The sequence below is a fragment of the Tenrec ecaudatus genome, chromosome 2 (genome assembly GCF_050624435.1).
Source record: "Tenrec ecaudatus isolate mTenEca1 chromosome 2, mTenEca1.hap1, whole genome shotgun sequence".
NCBI classification, from domain to species: domain Eukaryota; kingdom Metazoa; phylum Chordata; class Mammalia; order Afrosoricida; family Tenrecidae; genus Tenrec; species Tenrec ecaudatus.
This window is the reverse complement of record NC_134531.1, coordinates 215,952,562-215,978,410: the sequence shown is the minus strand read 5'-3', so window position 1 is coordinate 215,978,410 and position 25,849 is coordinate 215,952,562. Positions and strand designations below refer to the sequence as shown.

Sequence of the window (25,849 nt, the reverse complement as noted above, 5' to 3'; positions counted from 1 at the left end):
GTACACAAACACAATGAAGTGCTCTGGAATGTCCATTCTTCTCAAGGCTAGCCGTAGTTTGTTATCTACCCAATCAAATGCCTCTGCACAATTAATAAGACACAACATCTTTCTTGTGTTCTTTGCTTTCAGCCAAGATCTATCTGATATCAGGAATATAGCTCATTCTACATCCTCTTCTGGATCCAGTTTGAATTTCTGGAAGCTTCTTGTTGCTGGACTGCTGCAGTCATTTTTAAATTACCTTCAGCAAAAGTTTACTTACCTGTGATATTAATTATATTATTGGATACTTTCTGCATTCTCTAGCAGCCCCTGATTTTGAAATGGGCATAAATTCAGATCTCTGCCAATTGGTGGGCCAGGTAGCCGTCTTCCACCTTCTGGGCACAGATGAATGAGGGCTTCTAGTGTTTCGTCCGCTTATTGAAATATCTCAATTAGTTTTCCATCAATTCCTGGAGATTGATTTTCATGAATGCCTTCAATGCGGCTTAGACTTTTTCCTTCCATGTGATGAACTAAAACCTAGCCCAACCTGATGGGGCGTCCATTCCAATGCACAGCAACCCCAGAGGTCTGGGCGGAACTGCTCCAACAGGTTTCCAAGGCTTCCGCCCTCCGAGGGTGCAAACTGCTCACCTTTGGGTGAAAAGGTGAGCAGCCGAGTGCTTTAACCACTGCACAACTAGGGCTTGTGAATGACTAAAGGGATTGATGAAATGTTCATCGTGAATGACACTGATATTCTGTCACACCAGTTCAGCCAAAACCCTGACCCACAGTCAGGAGAATCAAAGTTTAACCACACTCTCCCATGCCCCCTCTCCTCACCAATCTCCTTGAACATGACCCTGTTCTTTTTCACCATTTGAGAAGCTTTTGGTAGCTCTCTAAGGGCATATCGAATTTACTTTATCATTTCTAATAGTCGCTTCTCAATCATGCTGATGAAATGATGTGATTGGTTTTAGAGCATTGTGGGAGGTGTTTGGGGGGTTTCCTGTGTTGCTTGCCTTTGAATCCTTGGTGAAGGACTGTCAAATCAGTCATGTCTCCTATCAGTCCTGTGGACAACAGAACAAAACCCTGTCCAGTCCTGCAGCGTCCTCACAATCGTTCCGCTGGAGCCACTGTTGAAGCTACCGGGTCACTCCGCCTAATTCAGTGTCTTCCCCTTTCTTGCCGCCCCTCCACTTTACCAGGCAGGACGTCTTTCTCCGGGAACTGGTATCTGTCCTGAAAGCCGGTCCAAAGTACGTGAGGCCAATCTCACCAGGCTCACTCTCTGAGGGCTGTCTGGCTGTCACCCTCCCCCGCCAAGACGCCAAGATTTATCTGAACCCTTGTAGTACTCTGAGTTGTCTACAGTCTCTTTCTGGAGTATTTGCTTCTTCCCACCAAGTTCACTTGGTAATGCATCTGTTTATAATTTTGCATGGCATGATCCAGGGTTATTTTATTATTGGGTGTCTTAAAAATAATCTGGATTGGCATTCAGCAGAATTCTATGCGTCTCCCTTCTTCGTTGGTGCTTTCAAAATGCCAATGTCTCACTAAGCAGAAACAGACCCTTGATTTGGGTTCGTTCAGTGATTATCGCTCCATACACTGAAGGCTGGCACAGACTGCCGAAAGAAAAACACAGAGAGCAATCAGGAAGGCGGCGGTGCAAAGGGCCTCAGAGAAAACCCGCATATTGCCGGGCTGTGCTCGGAGTGGAGGGGGGGGAGAGCACATACGGTTAATGCGCTCCACTGCTAACTGAAAGCACGGAGGTTGGAGCCCACCCAGAGCGCCTCAGAAGAAAGGCTTCGCAATCCACTTCAACAATTCAGCCATTGAAAACCCCGCAGAGCGCAGGTCTACTCGGAAAGACATAGAGTCGCTATTAGTCAGAACGGACTTCTCCATGACTGGTTTGGTTTGAGGAAAAGCAATACATGAAGGCCTCCACCCTACAGCCCCCACCTCTCTCTTTGCAAACCCAGGCCTGCCCTGTATGGACCGAGCCTCCTGTACATGCAGCCTCAGCCCATCAAGATGCGTGTGCTTAAAGTGGCATAGGGAAAAAAGCTACTGTATACAAACATTTTAGGGGTGAAGACGGGGTAGTATGGAAGAGACCAGACCAAAACCAGGGATGTACATGGTAGACAAAGGTGGAGGAGGTGGGGAAAGGAAAACAAAAGGATGAATACAAGGAAGAAAAGGGTAGTGGGGTCATGGGGCATTAATCCACCCAAGGGGAGGGTATTGTTTATATCTCCACAGGGAAAGTGGGACCAGACTTCAACCCAGTGTCGCAAGGTGTGAACGCGATATCCCGGTGTGGAGGAGGGAACCGGTGGAGAGGTCTGGGAGGCTGGCCCCAGCACCATAAATTAAGTGGATTCCTGCCCCTCCCCTGAAAAGAATTTGTTCCAAAGGACGACATTGACTCTGCAGCTCTGGGAGATAGACATATTTGATCAGAGCACACGGGAGCAGATGAAGGGGCAGGAGGAGAGAGTGGAGCACAGCCTGGCCCACCAGGCCGTGATGATGATGTTCCTGAGTAGAGCAGCCAGTCCACAGAGAGAACAACATGGCTGGCCCTACTATGAGACATGATGCCCCTCAGTGACTAAGGGCGATACAGGGGACAGCACCAGAGACACAGAGTGGGAATTGCACCTGACCTGATCCCACCACACCGAGGCAAATCACTGGGGGAGTGAAGCGGAACAGCAAGGGAATGGAGTGGCAAGGTCCCCAGGGAATGCTGAAAGTGGACTTTGGGGCCAGGGCCTGGTGCCCCAACAGACTGGACTGGAAAACGCTCCTAAGGGCCAGCAAACGATCCCTGAACTAACTACAAGCTTTTCTCTTGTGAACTGTTTTATTCTGTTCTTTGTCAGTGGTTTGTTTTTGTTGTTTTGTTGTCTGGTTGTATACTGTTGCTTTGTTTTCCTCTGTCTAGTTTTCGTGCATGTTAGTGACTCCACAGGTCTGTCTGAATAGGACAGGCTGGATGAACTATCTGGAGGAAAAACAACGGGACCGACAGTTCTGGGGGGACTTGGGGTGGGGGGGTAGTGGGGGTAAGGAAGTGGTGTTAACAAACCCAGGGACAAGGGAAAAACATGGGACCCCAAATGGTAGAGAAGGGGGAGTGGCAGGCCTGGTGGGAAACGATCAAGGGTAAGGTTGCTTAGAGAAGAGGTATACTCTAGCCCAGGTGGCGATGAAGCATGGTAGTAGGGCAGGAGGAAAGTCAAGGGAGATGGAGGAAAGAGCTAGGAGTCAAAGGGCATTCATGGAGGTCTAGACAAAGACATGTACATGCAAATATATATAGGAGGATGGGGAAATAGATCTATGTGTCTATATTTATAGGTCAAGTATTAAGGTGGCGGAAGGACCTTGGGCCTCTACTCAAACACTCCCTCAATGCATGAATACCTTCTTTTATTAAATTGGAACTCTATGATGCTCACTCTCCCGACACAACAGCTGGAGCCAAAGTGGGTGAACAAGTAAATGTGGTGAAGAAAGCTGATGGTGCCCGGCTATCAAAAGAGATAGTGACTGGGGTCTTAAAGGCTTGAAGATAAACAAGCGGCCATCTAGCTCAGAAGCAACAAAGTCCACATGGAAGAACACACCAGCCTGTATGATCGAGTGGTCCCAAAGGGATCAGTTACCAGGCATCAAAGAACAAAAAATCATATCATTGACTGCACACCTCCATGAGAGGATCGCTGAAGACAAATGGGTGCATAAGCAAATGTGGTGAAGAAAGCTGATGGTGCCCGGCTATCAAAAGAGATAGTGTCTGGGGTCTTAAAGGCTTGAAGGTGAACAAGCGACCATCTAGCTCAAAAGCAAATAAGCCCACATGGAAGAAGCACACCGGCCAGTGCGATCACGAGGTGCCCAAGGGACCAGGTATAAGGCATCATGCAAAAAAAAAAAAAAAAGATATAAGTATGTGTATGCATGTGTATATATGTGTATATGTATATATGTATGTATGTGTATGTATATATATATATATCATATTAAATGAAAGGGGAAGTGCAGAGTGGAGACCCAAGGCCCAAGTGTCGACCAATGGAGATCCCCTCATAGAGGGGTTTAGGAGAGGAGATGGGTTAATTAGGGTGTGAGGTAGTATCGATGAAGAACACAGCTTTCCCCCGGATCCTGGATGCTTCCTCCCCCCAACTACCATGATCCGAATTCTACCTTGCAGGGCTGGATAGGACAGAGGCTGTACACTGGTGCATATGAGGGTTGGAGGTACAGGGAATCCAGAGTGGATGATACCTTCAGGACCAAGGGTGTGAGGGACGATGCTGGGAGAGTGGAGGGTGAGTGGGTTGGAAAGGGGGAACTGATTACAAGGATCCACATGTGACCTCTTCCCTGGGAGTGGGACAGCAGAGAAGGGGGGAAGGGAGACTCCGGATAGGGCAAGATATGACAAAACAACGATGTATAAATTACCAAGGGCATATGAGGGAGGGGGGAATGGGGAGGAGGGGGGGCGAAAAAAGAGGACCTGATGCAAGGGGCTTAAGTGGAGAGCAAATGCCTTGAGAATGATTGGGGCAGGGAATGTATGGATGTGCTTTATACAATTGATGTATGTATATGTATGGATTGTGGTAAGAGTTGTATGAGTCCCTAATAAAATGTAAAAGAAGAAAAGAGAAAAAAATGATTAGGGCAAAGACTGTACAGATGTGCTTTATACAACTGATGTATGTATATGCATGAACTGTGAAAAGAATTGTATGAGCCCCAATAAATTGTTAAAAAAAAAAAAAAAAAGATGTGTGTGCTTGAAGGGACAGACTTTAGGAGGGGGGTCTGTGTCATCCCGGAAGGGACTCAGGTGAGTTAGAGCAGGGTGTCCAGTCACATGGTATGGTTTTAGAATGGGGTGCAAAGGGTGAGGGACATTGGACAGGGCAAAGGCAAGCTGTGGGAGACATGCATCTAGTACCAGACCTAGAATAGAAGCCAAGTCTCTTACTTCCATCCTCAGAAACCTAGAAAGGCCACTTTATTCTCTCAAAGCCTGACACACCTGAAAAAGGGGAGTAACAGTACCAGTGACTTTCACTGCACTCTCACACATGGTGACCCTCTATGGCCAGGATAGAATTGTGCTGTGTAGGGTTTGCAGTGGTTGAAGCTTCACAAGGACAGCTCTGGGGCTTTCTTCTGAAGCATATCTGGGTGGATTCAAACCAACAATCTTTTGGTTAGCAATTGAATCTGTTAGGTAGCAAGAAACAGGGACAGGGGGTTGTCCCTCTCCATGCTTGAAGGTACCCTGTAAGAGGCTGGAGGAGAATCAGATGAGCCCTGAGCCAGCCATAAAGACTACTGGGCATGGGCAAACAGGGCTCCTCAAGACATGCCAAACAAGGAGGCGGCAAGTGAGGCATCCTAGGACCCTGGTTGAAGAAAGCACTCCCGCTCAGGCTCCGTCAAATGCAGGGTTGGTCCCTGAAAGTGAGACGCTCCTTAAAACTCTGCCTCGATTGCCTCTCCATGATTCTAGGCCCTCAGACCCTCCACTCCAGAGCTCCTTCAGCAGAATGGACCAAGGAGAAAAATCTGACAACAAAGGGGCCTGGACACTTTGCCAAACTGAAAATTGTAACATCTTTAGTAGTACAGTTTTACCTTTCCAACTCCATTAAAAAATTAACAAAAGAATTAGAATTCGTGCTATGGTTTCATGCTCAGCTACTACCCAAAAGGTTAGTGAGTTGAGTCTCCCTCTTCCCACCACCCGGCACTCTCTCAGAAGACAAGCCCAGCAACCTCCTTCTGAACCATAACAGTGAAAAGCATGGGGAGCAAAGCTTCTCTTGAACACACCTGGGCTCACCAGGTGGCGGTAACTGGTGCTCATTGGATTTTGATTGACGGAACTCCTCAAGTGTCTTAGCTGATGACAACTGAAGACCTCTGATGGGCGTACAGCCTCCTGAGCCACATGCAGTCATCCCCCATGTCTCACTGAAGAGAGGCAATTGGTGACAGGCCCTTTTAAAAGGCATGGGCCCTACTCTCCTTTTACCTCTCCCTACTGATTTAATTTTGGCCAAGGATAGATTCTTTTAGGTTCTCTGGTCTAGACGAGTATTCTGGGCAGCCCACCGAAACTTCTGCCAACCGCTGGACTGCTTTTCGGGGAGAAACGTGCCAATCCTGATACAATCATTTCCTGTGGCTACTTTGACAAAATACCACAAACTGGGCAGGTCCTAAGGTGCTCTGTCCCAGTTCTGTAGGCTCAAAGTCCAAAATCACATGTTGGCCCAGCCATCAAAAATACGCCAACGTCCTTTGACTTGAGTGGAGGATCTTAAAAAGACTCACCAAACCAAACTAAAGCAAGCTCACTGCCATCACGTCCAAGCTGACACTTTAACGATCCTACAGGCCAGGATAAAAGTACCCCGTGAGTTTCAGACTGCAATTCTTCATGGGAGGAGAAAGCCGTATATCTTTCTCCCTCAGAGTGGCTGGTGGTTTCAAACTGCCAATCTTGGGATTAGCAGTCCAAAGTCCCATCTTTCTCTAGACTGGCCTTACTGTGTTCAAAGTTTCTACTGGAAGATCCTTTCTTTTCTCTCCCAGGTGCAAGGCAGTTCCTTGGCTTGCATGCACATCTCATGTGACTTCTGCCCTCTGTTTGTTTCTCCATCTGCCTCTCCTCCTGTGGGCTCCACTTGGATTGGCTTAGGACCCAGCCTACTTCAGTATGACCTCATGCTAGCTTAGCTAAGAACACCTTTATAGACCTTGCTTCCCAACAAGGTCATCAAACAAGGTACAGGGGTCAGGACTTCGGTTTATCTTCAATTTGGAGGGGGGGTGGGGTAACAAATTAATCTATATCAGTTGAGGAAAGGGTTTTTGAAAAGAATGTGCTGAAATCATCCAACTTTTCTTGTTATTCTTTGTTGTTGCTTAGACCTGGTTAGTAGTTCTCTCCTCCTGATAGTATCCAACTTATGCTTCTTGAAATGAGGTGTCAATGGAATCCAGGAAAAAATAACTTTAAAGCAGGAAAATATAAATAGTGCGAATGTCCGTCTGTGGTCATTGCCCTAGTTCTCTGGTTCTTCTGGGAGATGGAAGTAGAAGGCGGTGGAGAGGAAGGAGCTGTAATGACTACCAGGAACCACATTCATTACCATGGAGTCGATTCCAACTCATGGTCATCCTACAGGACAGGGTAGAACTGCTCCTTTGGGTTTCTGGGGCTGTCGAGCTTGGTGGAAGCAGCTGGTGGTTCCAAACTGCTGACCTTATGGTACAAGTGAATGCTTGGAAGAAGTCATCTTATTTGATAGAGAAAAATCAACCAATGCAATGGAACCAATACAATCCCACAATGTCTCACCAAGGACCCAAAAATGGAGGTTGCAAGTTTGAGACCACATATACCCAAATATTAGAAATCTTTACACACACACACACACACACACACACACACACACACACACATTCTTGACGAGCAAAGGGACAGGATGCTTTGTGTTTTGTTTTACCTTTAATTGCCCTTGGTTCCACCATCTTTTTTCTCTGTGAGTCATTTGTCTTGCTTTGGGTCAACAGCGCTTTGCTTGGGTCTCCAAAGATCTTGGGATGACCTGAAAGATCATTTAAATGCATTAAACCTTTATTCGGTTTTTCAAATATAAATAGCAACAAGCAACTGTCCGTTTCACATCCAAACCCATGTCCTGCAGTTGAACTTTTATCCTAAAAGGGGAACGAACGTCAAATCCTTCCCTTGAAGGTGGGGAGAGGTTGGGGAGGGCAGCATTCCACTCCTCGGAGGGAATCGCGGCATTATGGAGCAAACACCAGGAAGGAAATAAAGGTCTAGTTGAACCGGCATACTGGAAGACACGTCTACTTTTGCAAAGAACATAGTTTGCACAGAGTCTCCTCTCCTCACAGCACCCTGCTTGAGGAATAATGGTTTCCCCAGATCACTCCTTCAACACTTCTCGCTGCTCAAAACAAACAGCAGAGATGTTTACAAAAAGCCCTGAGAACCAAAATTAAACAATCGTTTTAGTCCCTAGGAAATAAACATTCCCTCTAACTTGTAAATGCGATGGGAATCAGTACTTTTGAAAGATTTGAGCACAACCAAACTTGAAAGGAAATCTCACTAAAGTATGACCGTAAGCCCAGCTCTGACTAAAATGCAATGTCTTGCTGGGGAGCTAACGGGGAATGTCTGGCCATAGACGACGCTCCAAGTAGAACGTGCATCCTCAAATAGTGTTTCGTAGAAGCCTCGCAACAGGGCACAGTTCACGCAGCAGCTGCGTCCGTTCAGAGTGTTTTCATGTTGGACAATGTTTTAAGGATTGCATTAAAATCGGTATTTGGTTATGGGCAAATGAGTTCTAAATGCCGCTGTACGTCAGCGGTCACGGTCCTGAGCCAATCAAGATGCCCTGAGGCAACTCCGCTGGAGGTCTTCGGTGCCAGGGCACAGAGAGGTTTCGTCCCTGTCTCTCAACAGTCACAGGACAGCCGTTGTTGCGGTAGGGAAACAGCACCAAGTTATTGAGGAAGAAGTCAGGATACGCAACATATATGCAGTATGAGGACAATGTTGAAAGCAGCAAAGACAGAAAGGAGGGAGGGATTCAAGGGGGGAGAGGGAGACACATAAAGAAAGTGGTCTTTGGGGGTGGCCATAAAGATTAAAGAAATGCTTATTTCCTCCTTTGTAGTTTTGTATTTTCCAAATTTTCAAAACCACAAAAGTTCATCATTGGGAAAAAAAAGTAAGACTAGTTTTATAATCTGAAGTATATTTTTTGGGCTACTAACTGAAAGGTTGGTGGTTCCGACCCAATCATAAGTGCCTCAATAGAAATGCCCGAAGCTCCTGCTTCCCAAAGGTCCCAGCTATGAAAACGACGTAGCGCAGTCCCGCGCTGCATCCTGAGGTCTCCACTGAGCCACAATGCGCTCCAGAGTCACTGGCTTGGGTTCCCTTGTTTTTCTGCACGATCATGTCGCCCTCTTAGCATCCAGCTTCATGGGAAGATGAGGACATCCCACTGTCAACAAGGCATGTGTAACAGGGAGGGCGATGATAACTGACAATTTACATCACTCTGCAAAGCTACATGAACCCCAACAAAACGAAGGTGTTTCCCACGTTCTTTTTCTCTAAAGCCAAATACTAATATTGATTATTATTTTGTTAAATACTTTCCACTGGCAAGTGGTTTAAGCAGCACGTGGTTTCCAATGTCTAGAAAGGGAATAAGAGTTTTAAAAGCATGGGCTAAGATTCCCTCGAGCATGTCATTTACAGTCCATTTGGGGGCCAAGATCTCTACTAAATTATGCTGAAAGAATAACTTGATTTATGATTGAGACGTTGCTGGACCGAACTTAAAGACTGGAGGAAAACCCAGGGAGGATTCTATTAAATATGTACAATGGGCCTTTTTTAATGAGTGTTACCAGACTATTAATATTTCATTCGTCCAGAGGGCATTATCTGACAACTTCAATTGTTCCTAACACAGCTGAGAAGTCACAAAGAGTCCAAAGAGATGTCATGAAGTCCGGGAAGGGAGGACTTGCCAGAGAAAGGCACACAACCAGCTGCATGAGATCACAGCTGGCCAAGCCAAAGCCCCAAAGTTAGACTTTTGTGCAAACCAGACTGGAGAACTCACCAAAAAAAAAAAAAAAATACAACCCTTTGAGAACTTTGGTGTGGGCGAACACTGCTTGGCCTGGCTTAAAAGCCGACGGACAGTCCAGTCCAGCAACCAGAGAAAGCAGAGGATCAAACGCGGGGAACTTCGGAAAGTTCGTGGAAACCTGGAATGGAAAGATCATGCAATTTTCCCGCAAACTTTTTGAGACCCTCTCCCATAATGCTGACCCGCCCCGCCCGGGTCATCTCCCGGTGCTTGTGCTCCCCACTTTGTCCCGCAGGTTCAATTCAGCTCCGTTTCCTGCTGCGAGAGGTATAACAATGGATGCCCTGGTGCTTAGGAAGGTCCCGTGGAATGCAGAAAGCCCACGCATGGCTGCGGGAGCACCTGACAGGTAGGCCTAGTCTGCAGAATGAGCACTGGCCTCGGAATCTGTCAGTGCCAGCTGCCAACCTAGCTAACACCAGCTACCCAGAGAGTCTCTCTCAGACCCTCACTTGGAAATGGACCGGCATCCACGACAGTACCAGGTGGACAAATGCATGCGGCTGTTCTAAATGCTGGGCAAAGGAGCCATCCTCTGCACACAGACTTTCCTGGCTACCGCGCGTCAGGAACAGTAAATACTTTGTAAGTTGACATCAACAAGTGGGAGGAGAGAGACCTAGATGACTCGAAGCAATGCTTCCGGTCACAGGAAGCAGCCTGGTCTTGGGGTGAAGAACAAGGGCGGTTTGGGAGGATCTGCATCCGACCAGGAATGCCAGCAGCTGAGCATAACTCTCACTGACAGTCAGAGGAAGATGCCTTCACTCAGCAAGCAGTCTTTTGTTTTGCTCTTTTCACTCAATCGCTTCGCATGCATGTGAAAGCTGGACCATTAAAAACGAAGGCCAAAACGGAGCACTTGCATATGCCTTGTGGTGTCGGCAAAGGATACAGATTATACAGTGCATTATCAAAAGAATAAACAAATCAGCCCTAGAAGAAATACAACCGGCATGCTCTTGACAGGACTTGGCTGGCTCATTTGGGGCACATTATCAGAAAAGAGGAATGGCTACTCTAAGGCATGTTTGGTCGACGAGAGCCTCTGTGCAAATGAAGGCGGCCTTCCATGAGAGCAGACGGTCACACAAGCCACGGCAATGGGCATCATGGACAGAGTAGCAGAAAGACACATGGACTGACCCTGATGCAGAGACCCCTGCCAGCGCTGAGATGTTTCCAATGACACTGGATCCAAAGACTTTCTACCCACTGGCCTGTGATCGTCTACATGCGGCATCATTGCATGTGTTTCGTGAGTCTGAAGAGGACTTTATAGGTTGGTATCAGACATATGGGCTAACGTCAGACTTATGGACTTGATCTGGACTGGGCTGTTTTCTCAATGTTCAATTGCTTTTGTATATAAATCTCTTTCTTATACATATGTGTGTTCATGGATTTGTTTCTCTAGTCTACCCAGAATAACACATTAAGGAACACAGTGCAATTCAGGATCGGGATCAATGAGCTATAATTCAGGATCAGGATGAGGAGGCACCTATGCAGTCTCCCTTCTTCTGTGTAAAGTAACTCTCTCAGCTCTCTGCAGGTCTTCTCTGAGTCCCCAGAGGACAGGTTCCTCTTGGGCCTGTCATCTGTTGACTGCTGCTGGGCCCGTTCTGGGTCTCTGCTAACTTCAGTGCTATATTACTTGATCTATGTTGTAGCTCTTTCGGTGTAGTGGGGAAGGATGTCCCTGTCTTGCCATTCCTGTCTCTCTCAACATCATCTCCTTTCTTCCTGCTGCTTCTCTTCCTCTTTCTTTCTGTTTGAAAAATCTCTGTGTAATTGACTGCATCTATATACAATCCCTTCTTCATTTCAAGGCATGGTCCCTCCCAATTGGGGGAGGGGGGCAAATAAACTGATAAATCCCCTCTCAGGAAGCCACAGAAACCTCATTTTGCATCATAAGTGACAAGTCTTCTCATTTTCAATATCATTGGCCAATCCCTGCAAGGCACACACCAATCACAAGACAGTCTGCAGCCCAGGCCAATCAGAAAGCATCCACCTGAAGGTGTTTACCAGGAAATGTTAACCAACAAGGACAAACGCAAACCCCCCTCTGTGGTACACAAATAGGATGATGTTAACTCCTCCTCCGGGTTTGAGGCAGCAGGAGCTCTCCAGCTGGTTTTCCAAAGAATAACAGCAAAAGGCCACGGAAAGGAACTAATTTCACCACAAATCCCAATACACACTCCGGGCACTGAAGCTCAGGGAAGCTTCTCTGGTTGGGAAATGGGAGAATTGTCACACTGTAAGGTAGCATGCCTGGGAAGATGAAAATATCCCTCCCTGACACAATCTAGCCTGTCTCTCCCTGTGGTTGGGGTTCGTGTACCAGCTTCCTGTAATACATGGACCCCTGAGTCAAGCAGCTCACCGTGAGTTCTATGAGCTTTTCCAGGGACTTACAGAACCTGAGGCAGAAGGTACAGACATGAATTCTTGGCCAGCTGCTGGAGAGCGAAGGTCACCTGGGGACCCCCAAGTGTGTAGCAGGTATGTGAAATGAGGGCCATGTGATCTAACTGAGAAGTTTAACCCCGCTCCGAGTGCTGATGATACAAAGGCCACAAAACAATGCCGTGTCTATGGGAAAACCACCCCAGGGCCACAAGGAAAGCTAACCTGGAGGTCCAATCAACGCATAGGGACACAAGGGTGAAATAAGGGAAAGCCCTGGGTTCTTACTTAAGGTGCCAAAAAGCAGGATTAATTTATCTTGAAGGCATCTATTTGGGGACTTCTTGTTATATCAGATGAAATTTTCCTGGTTAACAGAATAATTTTTCATCAAGTAGTTTTCTGTCACTGGCAGCAAGAGCCTCCAATTCAATATAATACCAATATTCAAGAGAATCATTTGCAGATTTTTTTTTTACCATATGTGTTGGCACAGAAACAAGCAATGCTGTATGCGGGATCGGCAAGAGTGGGTGACAGCTTGACAGCAACTAACAAAATTGGCATTCATACCCAAACACACACTTTCAATATGATCTCCAACTTTCATTCTTTTAAATACATGCTGGAACTGTGCTTAGCTTTATTTGAGAAACATGGAGAAAAGGCAGGGTGGAGGAAGTCATGGGGTAATGGAGAATGAGATTCCAGAGACAGGGAACAATACAGACAGAGAAGAGGCTGAAGAAAGGCCCATGGTCTAAACACAACAGCACTGTAAACAGTGGTGTGCTGGTACATGCTTAACAGTAGGCTCCAAGGGCAGGGGTTGAGGAGGGCTGATTTGAAACACTTGGAAATATCTGTGGATTTAAAAACTCCATCATGACCAATTTCCAGAAACTAGCAGGAATCCCCTGAATGTGAATTTGGGAGGAGACATATCAATCTGCTGTGATAATCCCAAAGAAGCCAATTCCAGCACATCTGTGCTCCAGGAAGCAGTCAGAGAGTGGAGAGACCTGACAGTACTGTGAAAGGAAAAGGGCAATTGCAGGAGAAATCTGGTAAACACCTGGACCCTTGTGGCAAAAACAAGGGAGACAGAGTTTCAAAGCGAAACAAAAGGCCTCCTTCATCAAAGTTCTGAGGACTGATGAAGGACGCTGGGGGACGCCAGGTGTTCTCACAGTTTCCAGGTAATCTCTTCTGTCCCCTGAACCTGGTTGCCAGGTTATCAGTCTAAAATGGTGCTTGCTATCTTCCTTCAATCTGACTGTGTGTGTGTGTGTGTGCGCACACTTCCTCATGTATATCACTATGCTGCTGCTAATATAGATATAACTTAGAAGTCCATCACATAAGTCTTAGAAACTTTTAGAATTCTCTGTCTTAGACAGGGTTCTCTAGAGAAACAAAACCAGGACCCTTATGATCTTATATATACAGCACAAAGGAATATAACAGCTAATTAGTCCACAAAGCAGTACAGAGGGCTCAGTTCAACTCACTTCCATAAAGCAGTTAATATACTGGAAGTCCTTCAACTCAGGAGGGCTGCTGGGTCCAAGGTCAAGGAAGAAGACAGCTGAGTCTTCTGTAGAGCAATGCAGGCAGTCCAGCCACAGGCAGCAAGCAGCAGGGTGGGTCACCAACAGTCAGCCAGATGACAGAATCTGACAGGCCCCAGCGATGTATGCACAAGCAGGGTGGCGAAGCAAGTCTTGAAGGAGCCTCAAGCTCTAGTGGCATGTTCCACGGGTTGGATGTGCAACAAGTAGGGTAGCTTACATGTTGGGGCAAAGAACCAGCCAAGGCAACCGCACCAGAGAGCAAGAGAGCAAGAGAGAGAGGCAGGGCTCACCGAGCCATTTATCTCCCTGTCCTGCAATCAAACTGTGACCTTATTAATCCCACATGTTCTTATTGGCCAGGTTGGAACAATAAACCTACCTATCACATTCTCCAAAGACTATCTTTTACTCTAGTCATAGACAAATGTTTGGAAAATAAAATTTTTCTGGAACAAATGTAAGAACGTCTTTGTAAGTCTTGTGTGATCTTGTAATGCTACAACTGACTGCAGTTGTGCTTTGGTTTGCTGTTTGTGGTTTAGTTTCAGTATTTGGTTGGGTCGAACTTCTGCTATTCAAAAACCTAACCTAGCTTCCAATGCCGATCCTTCCTCCAGCTCTTTCTTCTTCACAAGAGAACAAGCTGATCATAAACATTATTGCATCTATGAACTCCAATCAGTAAATCCCAAGGCTCTTCCACAAAAGTAAACTTTCATGTTCTTTCTCTCCTGCCCAGTGTTGTTATTATTCACGTGAAAATGTTTAGGCTGATCTCAGAGTCAAATGTGTGGCTAGCTGCCACCAGACCAAAGTGCACCACAGTGAAATGGCCCGATATCCCTCAGTGAAGGAACTGTGATCGCCTTCAAGGTGCGCTATAAAAATGCTTGCAAAAAATGTGACGTTTGAAGAAAAGCCACATTTGACAGGAAGGTGACATCAAGAAGGAGAGAGCAACTATAAACACCATGTCTCTCCCATTTGATACTGTAAAAAGAATTAAATTACATTTTTTTTCAATTTGCAAGTGAAAAAACATAAATGCTGTTGTTGTACCCTGCTATGAAGTCAGCTCGACCCATAGCGACCCTCCGCACAACAGAACGAAACACAGCCCAGCCCTGCACCCTCCTCACAACGTTCCCGTGCCCGAGCCCACTGACGCAACCCTGCATCAGCTCATCTCATTGAGGCCTTGCTCTCCCCCCTCCACTTTACCAACCACGATGTCATTGTGTAGGCACTGGTCACTCCTGACTATATGTCCAAAGTATGTAAGGTGAAATCTTGCCATCCTTGCCTCTCAGGAGCACTCTGGCCTTACTTATTCCAATAAGATTTGTTTGTCCTTTTAGCAATCTGTGGAACTTTCAATATTCTTCCCTAGCACCACAATTCAAATGCATCAATTCTTCTACAGTCTTCCTTATTCAATGTCCAACTTTCACATGCATACGATGTGAAGGAGAGTACCATGGCTTGGGTCAGGCGTACCTTAGTCCTCAAAGTAACATCATTGCTCTTCAATACTCTAAAGAGATCTTGTCCAGTAGATTTACCTATTGCAATACATCTTTTGATCTCTTGACTGCTGCTTCCATGAGCATTGATTGTGGATCCAAGCAAGACAACATCCTTAACAACTTCAACCTTATCTCCATTTATCATGATGTTACCTATAGGTCCAGTTGTGAGGATTTTGGTCTTCCTTACATACTGAAGGTTATACTCCTTGATTACAGTGCTTCAATTCTCCTCACTTTCAGCAAGCATGGTAGTGTCATCTGAATACCAAAAGTTGTTCATAAGCCTTCCTCCAATCCTGTGCCACACTCTTCTTCATATAATCCCGCTTCTCTGATGATTTGCTCAGCATTTAGATGGAATAAGTGTGATGATAAGATACAACCCTGATTCACATCTTTCCTGATGATGAAACATGCAGTATTCTATTCCATGATACTGTCTGTGCAACTGCGTCTCGATTCACATACAAGTTTCAAAGAGCACAATGAAATGTTGCAGAATTCCCATTCTTCTCAAGGTGATCCAGTGTGTTATGGTCCACATAATCTAATGCCTTAATATAGTCAATGAAACACAAGTAAACATCTTTCTGGTATTCTCTGCATTGAGCCAACATCCATCTGACATCAGCAATGATATCCCTTGTTCCATGTCCTCTTCTGAATCCAGCCTGAACTTCTGACAGCTACCTGCGAGTGTCCTAATGCAATCACTGTTGGATGATCTTGAGCAAAATTTTACTTGTGTGCGATATCAATGATAATGTCTAGAGGGTCTATTGGGCCACATTTCTTTGGAAAGGGTACAAATATGGATCTCTTTCCGTCAGAAGGTCAGGTAGCTATCTTCCAAATTTCCTGCGATAAAGGAGTGTGTGCTTCCAGTGCTTCTTTAGCTTTCTGAAATATTTCAGTGGATATTCCATCATTTCAAGAGCCCTTTTGGGTTGGTTTTGAATTGGCTAACAATGCATTCAGTGCAGTTTAAACCTCTTCCTTCAGCACTATTAGTTCTTGTTCACATGCTACCTCCTGAAATGATGGACAGGCAGTTAAATCCTTTTGCAATTATTGCAAAAACATAACAGTAGACAATAGGAAAACAAGTCAATGATTTTAAAACATATCATAATTCTTAAAGAATTCATCAAACAAAATGTATCCTTGAGAAGAGAATCTGGAGGTGTGTTTGAGAAACAATATTTGGCCAACAAAATGACATTTGTTCTGATAAAATCAAAAGGTCAAATCCTAAAGATAAATAAACTCACAGCCATTTTTGCAAAGATGTTTCATGTTCAAAAATTAATAACCCTAGACAAAAAGTACTATTAATAAAGTTGTTGTTAAGTACTGTAGTAGTTAGATGATTTTATGTCAATTTAAAGATGTATGAAAGTGTAAGGGGTGGAACCCAACCGGTCAATCAGATCACACTCTGATGATGTCTTCTTGAGGGTGTTACCCTCTTATAAGCAGGGACCCTGGGAACCCTCTTTCTCTCTGCCCCTTCAACTTCCTACTTTTTTTTTTTTTGCTTTTGGTTTTTGGGTTATTTTTAAGCATTTATCTATTATCTATCTACCTACTGCGCATCTCCCAATAATAAAATAAGTATTGTGTTTTTATTTTTCTTAAAATATAGGCTTTTTAAACACAATAAATTTTACACCATTTATTTCAATTATTCATAGTCTGAATGAATCCTGTTATTTGATCACTTTAGTTATTAAGAGTCCCTTATAGAGAACAAGTATTGATATTTACCTTAATTCAAATAGCACTGTAATTACTATTGTCCTTAAGGTTAACAGAGCTTTGTACGTACAGTCAAGTTTTGTGAAAAGTTCAGGTACAGTCTAGGAATTTGTGGTTGTTTTTGAAGACTGGAATTGTCCTGCTTCAAATTTTTCTTTGAATTTTAAGTAGTCTCTTCTTTTATCAAAATATTTTATCCAATGCTGGGGGCAATTCGATTCAAATGAGCTTCTTAACTTCTTACACTGAGACGCATCCTCCGTGCTCTCATCTAAACACTTCCAGTACTCATCTCGGGCTCCCCAGCAAGCCTGCCTTTCTTTCATAGACAGGGCTGCCATTCCCAGTGGGATCAAGCGACCGCTCCGCGGCTGGCTGGGCAACCTCTAACTTCCTACTTTCTAGGACACTGACACTGACCTTGAGAGCTGCCAATGTCCTACCAGGTTTCCCAACCTTGAATTCATATCACTCTGCACCCACCAGTACGTGATCTTCCTGAATTCTGCAGAATTGCATGTGGCTACATGAGTCTGAAGAGGGATTTATTGACTAGTATTGGATTTCAGTTGGGCGGGGCTTGGATACTTTCTTATTGTATAATTACTTCTTGATATAAAGCTCTTTCTTAAACATATATGGACTTGTTTCTCTAATCACCCCAGCCTAACACAGGCACTGTTGGGTTGGTTCCAACTCATAGCAACAGTATACACAACAAAATGAAACTCTGCCCAGTCCTGCACCATCCGCACAATTGTTCTGATGCTTGAGCCATTGTATCAAGGCATCCTACTGATGGTCTTCTTTTTTGCTGTCTCTCTACTTTACCAAGCACGATGTCCTTCTCCAGGGATTGGTCTCAGCTGACAACATGTCTAATGTACATGAGACAAAGTATCGCCTCTAGGAGCATTCTGGCTGTACTTCTTCCGTAGCAGATTTTGTTTGTTCTTTTGGCAGTCCATGTTACTTTCAGTATTCTTCATCAGAACCATAATTCAAATGCATTGCTTCTTTGATCTCTTTATTTGATTCCCAACTTTCACATGTGAATGAAATGAATGAAAATAAGACCAAGAGGACCTTGGTGCTCAAAGAAAAAATCCATGCTTTTCAATAGTCTAAAGGAGCCTCTGCTACAACTCATCATTGATCTCTTGGGCACTGATTGCAGATCAAAGCAAGACAAAATCTTTAATAACATCAATCTTTTCTCCATTTATCATTATGCTACTTATTGGTCCAGTTGTGAATATTTTGGTCTTCTTTACATAGAGTTGTAATCCATGCTGAAGGTTATAATCCTTGATCTTCATCAGCAAGTGCTCCAAGTCCTCCTCACCTTCAGCAAGCAAGGTTGTATTACCTGCATATCACAGGTTGTTAATAAGCCTTCCTCCAATCCTGATACTATATGCTTCTTCATATAATCCAGCGTTTCTCATTATTTGGTCAGCATACAGACTGAGTAAGTATGGTGAGAGAATGTAACCCTAACGCACACCTTACCTGATTTTAACCCTTGCAGCATTTTCTTCTGGTCCTACAGCGGCCTCTTGTACAAGTTCTACAATTCTGGAATTTGCATTCTTCTCAAGGTTATCCACAGTTTGTTATAATACACACACTTGACTGCCTTAGCAAAGTCAATAAAATAGATCTTTGTTGGTCAAGTACACATCTTTCTAACTCTAACTCTAGGTACAAATATGGATCTCATCCAATCAATTGACCGAATAGCTGTCTTCCAAATTTCCTGACATGGAGGACTATTTCCAGTGCTTCGTCAGCCTACTGAAACATTTCAGTTAGTATTTCATCAATTCCTGGAACCTGGTTTGTGGTTAATGCTTTCAGGGCCGCTTCCGCTTCTTCCTTCAGCGCCATTGGTTCTTGAGTATGTGCTACCTCTTGCAATGGTTGAATGTCGCCTAGTTCTTTTGGGTGCGAGGTGTCTGTGTATTCTTTCCATTTCCTTCTGATGTTTCTGGCACTGCTCAATAGTTTGCTCGTAGATTTACAGTCATGGCTGTATTTCAGGACACTTTTAGGCATCTGGGCACTGTGTCCAGAGCCAGGGCATAAGTATGGCCTCCTATGGGGTGCAATGGGGCCCAGTTCCAGGGTCCCTATGGAAAGGAGCTCTTTGAAAAGGCCAGCAACTACTTCTGACACCGCCTGGCCCTGTTAGCTGTGCCCCATTGCAGAAAACCCCTCTGGGCTGGGTTACTACTCACTGCAGGAGCCGCCTTCTTCTGCATCAGCTTTTACTACCAGGCTCTGAGTGAAGACCCAGCATCCAGCCCTTGGCCCCTGTGGGAGGAAGCTTGCTCACTTGGGGCTAGTTGCCTTAGCCCTTTGAACTCTTTTATATGTAATATATGAATATTTTTTTAGAGTTGGGATAAGGAGAGTTTTATAAGAGAAAGACACACACAAAAAAAGGTTGCCCATAGAATTGTTCAATATTGCCATTCAAGTCTTGAAATTTTTCTTGAGTTCTTTCAGTTTAAGATATGCTGAATAAGTCTTCCTTTTTGGTGTTCGGGCTCTAGGTATTTGCATATTTCATGATAATATTTTTTTCTTCCATTTGCTTTAGCCTCACCTTTCTCCCTCAGTGCAGCTGGCGGTTTTGAACTGCCAACCTAGTGACTAGCCAGTATTCCAATGTGTAATTTATGCCACCAAGACTTTGTTGCTTTTTAAAAAATCATTTGAGATTCTTTAATGAAACAAAAAGATACCTAGTAAACAAAAAGATACCATTCGTACCAGTCTTTGTTCCATGAGAAATACAGCAGCTCAGATGCCAGGCACTATAATAACTCAGGAGAGCAGAAAAGGGCCTTCAGTCTCAGGTGGCAGCACTCTAACTAAACCCATTGCCATCCAGTCAGTCTGACTCATGGAAGCCCCCCTTGGGGCAACACAGCACTGTGCTCCGTAGGGTTTCCAATGGCTGATTTTCCTGGAAGAAGGTCCCCAGGCCTTTCTTCTGTGGCACTTCTAGGTAGACTCACATCCTTAACTTTTAAGTTAGTAGTACATACCACCTGGGACTCAGAACATTTCAAGTGGATCACAAAATAAAAAATAAGAATTTATGTAGGCATCAGGAAGGAGGGTAATCTAAACAGGAAGAATAATGTATGCAAAGCAGAAGCAATATAAAGTGGGATGTTGTGGCAGGAGACACTGCAAACAGAAGGAAACTGGATGCAGTTTTGATGATCTTTGTAATTTCTTGCGGTGGGTGAGGAAGCCTTTGACAAAGCAGGAGGAAGATGAGGGGCTTGGGACCATTGCCTCGAACAGAGGGTGCGGAGGTTAGCTGAACAAGTCTCAGAGGCAGCTGTTCTAGCCACAGCTGAAGCAGAGCCTTGGAGCATCTGCTATCAAGCAGGACACCATGGGAACCTTGACTGGATTTAAGAAGGCTTATATGGATCCCCAAAGGCTGGACCATAACCCTAGAGCAGTTCTCAACCTGTGGGTTGCGACCCCTTTGGGGGTTGAACGACCCTTTCACAGGGGTCACCCAATTCATAACAGTAGCAATAATAGTGATGAAGTAACAACAAAAATAATGTTATGGTTGGGAGGTCACCACAACATGACGAATTGTATGAAAGGATCGTGGCATTAGAAAGGTTGAGAACCACTGCCCTGGGGAGAGCATAAAAGTATAGGCTAGCAGGTTTGAACTTCATGCTGAAAATAGTGCCTGAAGTATCTGAGCGCATGTGGGAAACCAGAGAGACCTGGGGGAGGATTCGTTCAGCAGAGAGAGAGAATAACTGCAGGCAAGGAGACTGGCTCCAAGGCTGATTCGCGGGGAACAAGAGAATGCCAAGGAGAAGAAATGCCAGTACCTGGTGGCCAAAGAGGAACAGCAGGGGACGGGATAATGGAAAACAGGGACAGGGCGGAGCTTTGAAGCAGCTGTGTTGTAGGCTGTGTGGCAGTTCCCCAAAAGACGCATCCACCCAGAGCCGCGGAACGTGGCCTTGTGTAAAAGTAGGGTCTTTATGATGTCTTCATGGTAAAGAGCTGACGATGATATCATCCTGGGTTAGAGTGGGCCCCAAATTCTGAAAGAGGTGTCCCTGTAGGAGGCAGAGCAGGAGAGCGCACACGGGGAGCAGGGTAAGACAGAGGCGCAGACTGAAATGTGCAGCAACACACCAAGGAGCATCAAGAACTGTCAGCAGTGGCTTGAAGCCAGGGGGGAAGCATGGAACAGTCTCCCTGAGAGGCTCTGAGAGGAAGCAATCTGGAACACTGGGATGATTTTTGACTGAAAGCCTCCATGACTATGCTAGTGGGCCCCTGCTGTGGAAAGCCACCTGGTTATGGGAAGCCAAGACCATAGGGAGAGTTCTCTTTCAGTCCCAAGCCCGAGGAACTGCCTCGTCAGGCTCCCCGCCCTGTGAGACGGCTCAGGGTGAGGGGAAGCTTCGAACTTTGTCGCGTCAGGATCTAAAGCGCTGACTTCTGTTGGAGCTGCGCGGAACAGACAACTGGTGGACCGTGGGTTCTGAGAAGGTCTTCCACACAGAGGAGCAGGAGAAACGTGTGCCGGGCAGGGCTGTGTGTGTGTAAGATAAGAGCTGTGAGAGAGAGAAAGAGAGAAAGAAGCCCCACCGCCAATGAGTGGATTCTGACTCATACTGGCCAAATAGAGGGTTTCTGAAGCTGTACATCTTTACTGCACCAGACAGCCTCATCTTTCTTCCTCCAGAGCAGCTGGTGGGGATGAAAGCTCGACCATGCAACTAGCCATCTTAAATGCTTACCTGCTTCCTAGAGTCAGTGTCAAACCGAAGCCGAACTCGCTGCCAGTGAGTTGATTCGGACCCAGAGCCACCCTGTAGGGCACGGCAGATCGGCCCCTGTGGGTTTCGGAGACTAGTTCTTTACAGGGGTCGGGGTGACTTTTTCTTTGTCATTTATCCCCAGGAGTGGCTGGCGGTTTTGAACTGCCGACCATGAGGTTAGCAGCCCAATTCCTAATGAGAGCAGCTCCTAGGGAGCTTGTCCACGAGCAGCTCAGCAAAGGGGCCGAGGAGACACAGCCCGGAGTGGGAAGCCTTCCTGAAATGGCGAGCCTGACCCCCAGTGGCCTCCACCACACCTGGCTGTGGGGCCAGCTTGCTTCTAGTCACTCAGGCCTCCTCTTATCCTCGACATGACATTGGGTCTTCCGTCCGTCTGCAGCATTCACAAGCTCACGAACAAGATGTATTCCTGATTTTCTCTCTTGTAGAGAAAAGTTTTAGTAAGGAACCAAAACTTTCCCTTGCTAGTCGAACCCTCTGAAATCTACCCAAGGTTTGCAGTCACCAGGCCACACCTTCCCTACGTGGTTCTCTCGGAAAGAAGGCGAGGTCCCTGTTCTTCTAGGAGCGGGGCTTGCCATGAGACGGCAGGGAAGCGCGGGCAGTGAGCTGGGAGTTTGGGAGCCCATCTCACTCTGTGTAGTAGCATCAGGGGTTCAATGGAACAATTCTCATTTCCACTAAGACCCACCAAGTCCAACCATGGACTCCATCAAACTTTAAGAACAATGGAGAGGTTGTCACAAGACTATTGGGATGAGGGGGTGTTTCATTCGGCCGCACATAGGACCACTAGTAGGACCACTAGGAGTCGGCACCCAACAAGAACAGGAAGAAGACTAGGGTTCATTTCCCAACTTCACACTCAGCACCGTCACCCATCAGCCGGTGAAAGCTTGCCTGTTGCCATGCGGCTGAATGTGTTTCAGCAGATCTTCCAAACTAAGACTGACTAGGAAGAAAAGACTGGTTATCTGCCAAACACCAGACAGTGGAAATCCTATGTATCGCACTTGTCTGATCTGCCACCAACCACGGGTGGGGATGATGCAGGACCAGGCAGTGTTTCCATCTGTGGTGCGTGGGGCTGTCATGAGTCACAGACCAAGTAGACAGCAGCTCACAACCATCTTTGGCTAAAAAGGCAAATATGCCATGAGTCCAGTTAACTCAGGAAGGCAGCTGCTATTTCTCTTGGGCATTGCTAATGACCTCATTTGTCACCACAAATTACAAAGCCTCTTGCTGCAAAAATCATCAGGATCATTAACTCACTCACTGACAACCCGAGAGGAGACTCTTCCTATCGACAGTTCCCATTAACCAGACTGAGACTTCCAAAGGCCCTGGGTCTGCTGGTGGGTGAGCAAGGGCTCCGCCACAACCCCACCGACTCCTGTGAACCTTTGCCGCTTCCCAAGTGCAAAGCAACACTCTGGTGTGATAGCAGAGGTGTCAATCTGTGCACCATTTCCACCATGGGGTCTTCCGTGGAGACCCAACCATGCTTGTTCAGTTCAAGCCCATGAGATGCAGAATGGCTTGACTCAGGGAACCAAGAACGATGGCATCGGTCAGAAAGACTAACGTCTGCACCATAGATGCATGGAAGTGAATCACGGCTTAATTGCCTGCCAGTTTCCCCAGAAATCCTTTTGTTTACTGGAAGTTTCTAAAATGCTGAGTTCTAGCAATGGGGTCTTATTTACTTCCGAACCACCCAGCCAACATGGCCTTCTTGAGAAGTCTCGAGAATGTTGTTTATTCCAGCCTGGGCTGGATGCAGTTCCCTTTCATAGGAAGTCTCACTTCATCTGCTGATGCTGCAGTTCGCACAATCAGAGGTCATTTGAAGGTGACCTGCTCCAGGACACATGATTTAAGTGCCCACAGAGCTCTGGCTTTGCCCATGGGTGTTTCACGGTGGTTCCCAAGGGAGCCCCACCTGAGAGGAACATAAATGAAACCATAAACGAGAAACCAGTGGCCACTAATTCTGACTCAGGATGACCTCGCGCATGTCAGAGTAGAACTGAGCTGCATTCGGTTTTGGGGTGGCGGTTGGTGGCTCCAACTGCAGGGGGAGAGAGATGTGGCAGTCTGCGTCCTTCAGATGGACAGCCTTGGACACCCTGTGGGGCAGTTCTTCTCTGTCCTGTGGGGTCGCTATGATTCGGAATCAGCCCAGCAGCTGTGAGTTTGGCTGCTTTGCTTTGTTTTCCTTTGGGGATCTTTCAGAAACACGTCACAGGCCCCAACTCCCCTGACTACCTCTCGGCAGACGTGAACTGCCAACCTTCTGGGAGATGGGTAAGTGGGGTGTTTGTTAGGATGTCACTCTCTTGGGGTTCACACCTGTGGAATCGGGGGAAGGAGACAGGGCCAGTCAGTGGGGACAGCTGACTGTGATGCTACGCTAGTAGTGACGTCACAGGATTCCACGGGCTGCACACCTTCAGAGCGGGGAGTCAGGTGCCAAAGTGGCAAGGCCTTTATGCATGAACACTGATGTGTCAATGGCTGTGGCCTGTCCCAGGAAGGAGACATGGCCATGGGCAGGGCCTTCTTCCTAGCTGGGGCAGCTGAAAGCACCCTCCAGCTACATGTCTAAGGGGATACAGACATCTTCCATGCCTGAGACATCTGGGAAGTGTCCCTCAACTGGGTACACCTGGCATGCGCTGATGAAACCACCAGAACTGCAGAGTAAAAGTCACACACGGACAAAGAAAACTTAGAGATCATTAGTGAGTACAAGATAATCCGCATACCCCAACCTCAAGGCGAGCGAGGAACGTTTCAACGGAACCTCAGAGAGAACGTCACCCAACATTTTGAGTTACCTGTGCATCAGGACTGGTACCTGGCTCCGAGAAGAATTTCTCTGAAAGGGTGCCTGGAGGCCCAGGAAGGTCAGTGGGAGGATCCTGTGTGAAGTCGAGGAGTGAGACCTCAGCATCCTGCCCGTGTCTTATACTTGGGAACGTGGAATGAAGCCCCATCCAATAGCTGTGCTTCGGCTAGGATGAAAAGCTAGACAAGTATTTTTAGAGGCGCCCTGGGTGCACAGTGCGGTATGTGTCCGGCTGCTAACGACAAGGTCAGCAATTTGAAGCCATCAGCTACTCTGTGGATAAACATGAAGCTTTCTACTCCCGTGAAGAGTTACAGACGCAGAACCTCACAGGACCAGTTCTATTCCGCTATAGGATCGCTATCAGTCAGGACCAACTCAATGGCAGTGAGTGAGGGACGTGAACCTTTCAAGTGAACTGCAAGATTGGTTGAACTAAAAAAGGATTTAGAGGAGATGATTTAACTTACCGGGAGCCCTGGTGGAATAGTGATGATGCTTTGGGCAGCTAACCTCCAGGTCAGCAGTTGGAAACCACCAACAAGCTCTCAGGGAAAAGGCGGGGCATTTGACTATCATCAACAGTTATAGACTCACAAACTCTTAGGGGCAGTTCAATCTTGTCCCCAAGGTTCGCCATGAGTTGGCGCCAACTTGCTGGCAATGAGTTTTAACTTAATCACTACTAGTTTGGGGATGTCTTAGAGTGGGGTTGGCACAGATGCAATAAGGAAGACTAAGAGATGGGATCACTTCTATCTGTGTTCCAATGGAAACTTTTGAATACCGTTTTACACACATTTCTAGTCTCTTCAAATATGCTACTAACAAATACACCCAGCTGCTAAGCACGCATCTGTGGCTTGCTCAGTGGAAGAATGGCCAAAAGCTTAGTGCTGTGACCTGTTTCCAAAATCACGTATCTTGAAATTAAAAAAAAAATTACAGGGAAATGAGAAGCTGATGTCAGGGGCTTGAGTGGCGAGTGAATGTTTTCAGAATGATGAGGGTAACGAATATGCAAATGTGCTTTACACAGTTGATGTCTGTATGAACAGTTGTGGACTGCTAATTAGTATAGGTTTCCCCTGAGAGCAGGGCGTTCCTGTGA

At 46.1% G+C, this 25,849-nt stretch overlaps 1 protein-coding gene and 1 pseudogene across 4 annotated transcripts in view; both read right to left on the bottom strand.

The window, feature by feature from the left end:
- ERG (ETS transcription factor ERG) overlaps positions 1–25,849 on the bottom strand; it is a 346,902-nt gene that overhangs the window by 250,094 nt on the left and 70,959 nt on the right. For all 4 annotated transcript variants that reach the window (XM_075542291.1, XM_075542292.1, XM_075542289.1 and 1 more), the window contains exon 2: positions 7,563–7,664. The gene's annotated coding sequence lies outside the window, so the exon portion shown is untranslated. The remainder of the gene's footprint in view (positions 1–7,562; positions 7,665–25,849) is intronic.
- LOC142441332 (cytochrome c oxidase assembly factor 6 homolog pseudogene) lies at positions 16,943–17,425 on the bottom strand (annotated as a pseudogene).